The sequence below is a fragment of the Eriocheir sinensis genome, unplaced genomic scaffold (genome assembly GCF_024679095.1).
Source record: "Eriocheir sinensis breed Jianghai 21 unplaced genomic scaffold, ASM2467909v1 Scaffold38, whole genome shotgun sequence".
Lineage (NCBI taxonomy): Eukaryota > Metazoa > Arthropoda > Malacostraca > Decapoda > Varunidae > Eriocheir > Eriocheir sinensis.
Genome location: NW_026111698.1, coordinates 1,084,235 through 1,086,276, shown reverse-complemented (window position 1 = coordinate 1,086,276; position 2,042 = coordinate 1,084,235).

Genomic DNA, 2,042 nt, shown 5'->3' with positions numbered 1-2,042 from the left:
TATATTGAAATAGATATGCAAAATACATATTAAACAATGTAAAATTTGTTTCAAATTATATATACAAAATACACATAAAATAAAGTTACTTCATTTTATGTGTATTTTGTATATCTATTTTCATACAATTTTAATTACTTCTGTGTATTTTTGTATATAGTTTTATACAAATTTACGATATTTTATGTGTATTTTGTATATTTATATATATACAAATACACATTCTTTTATTGGTATTTTGTTTATTTATTTTGATACGATTTTACATTATTTTATGTGTATTTGTATTCATTTTTTTATACGTATTTACTTCATTTTATGTGTATTTTGTATATATTTTTATAGAAATCTACGTTATTTTATGTGTATTCGTATATATATTTTGAAACAAATTTACATTGTTTTATATGTATTTTGCATATCTATTTCAATACAAATTTACCTTATTGTATGTGCATTTTTTATATTTATTTTAATACAAATTTTAATATTTTATGTATATTTTGGTATATATATTTTTATAAAAAATGCGTTATTTTATGGCTATTTTGCATCTTTATTTTCATACAAATTTACATTATTTTATTAATATTCTGTGTATTTATTTTTGATACGATTTTACATTATTCTATTTGTGTTTTGTATATATTTTCTTATACATATTTACATTATTTAATGTGTATTTTGTATATATATTTGATACAAATTTACGTTATTTTAAGTGTATATGTTTATATATTTTCATTCAAATTTCCATTATTTTATGTGTATTTTGTATATGCATTTCAATACAATTTTACCTAATTTTATGTGTATTTTGTATATTTATTTTCATACAAATTTAAATTATTTTTGTGTATTTTTGTATATAGTTTTATACAAATTTAGGTTATTTTATGTGTATTTTGTATATCTATTTTCATACAAATACACATTCTTTTATTGATATTTTGTTTATTTATTTTGACGCGAATTTACATTATTTAATATGTATTTTGTATATATATTTTTACACGTATTTACATAATTTCATGTGTATTTTGTATATATATTTCTATAGAAATCTACGTTATTTTATGTGTATTCGTATATAGATTTTTAAACAAATTAACACTTTTATGTGTATTTTGCATATTTTTTCAATACAAATTTACCTTATTGTATATGCATTTTGTATATTAATATTAATACAAATTTAATTATTCTATGTGTATTTTTGTATATGTATTTTTATAAAAATATGCTTTATTTTATGGTTATTTTGCATCTTTATTTTCATACAAATTTACATTATTTTATTGATATTCTGGTCAGTCATTTTGATACGATTTGACATTATTCTATGTGTATTTTGTATATATTTTTCATACAAATTTACGTTATTTTATGTGTATTTGTTTATATATTTTGACACAAATTTACAATATATTGTGGGTATTTTGTATATATATTTCAAAAGAAATTTACCTAGTTTTATGTGTATTTTGTATATCTATTTTCATACAAACTCAAATTATTCTTATGTATTTTTGTATATATTTCAATACAAATTTTAGTTATGTTATGTGTATTTTGTAAATTTATTTTCATTCAAATATATATTATTTTATTGGTATTTTGTTTATTTATATTGATACGAATTTACATTATTTTATATGTACTTTGTATATATATTTTTATACGCATTTACATTATTTAATATTTATTTTGAGTATATATTTTTAAACAAATTCATGGTATTTTATGTGTATTTGTATATATATTTTCATATAAATTTACATTATTTTATGTGTATTTTGTACATATATTTCATTACAAATTTACCTTATTTTATGTTTATTTTGTATGTGTATTTTGTACATTTATATTTATACAAATACACATTCTTTTATTTGTATTTTGTTTATTTATTTTGATTCGAATTTACATTATTTTATGTGTATTTTGTATACATTTTTTTATACGTATTTACTTCATTTTATGTGTATTTTGTATATATATTTTTATAGAAATCTACGTTATTTTATGTGTATTCGTATATA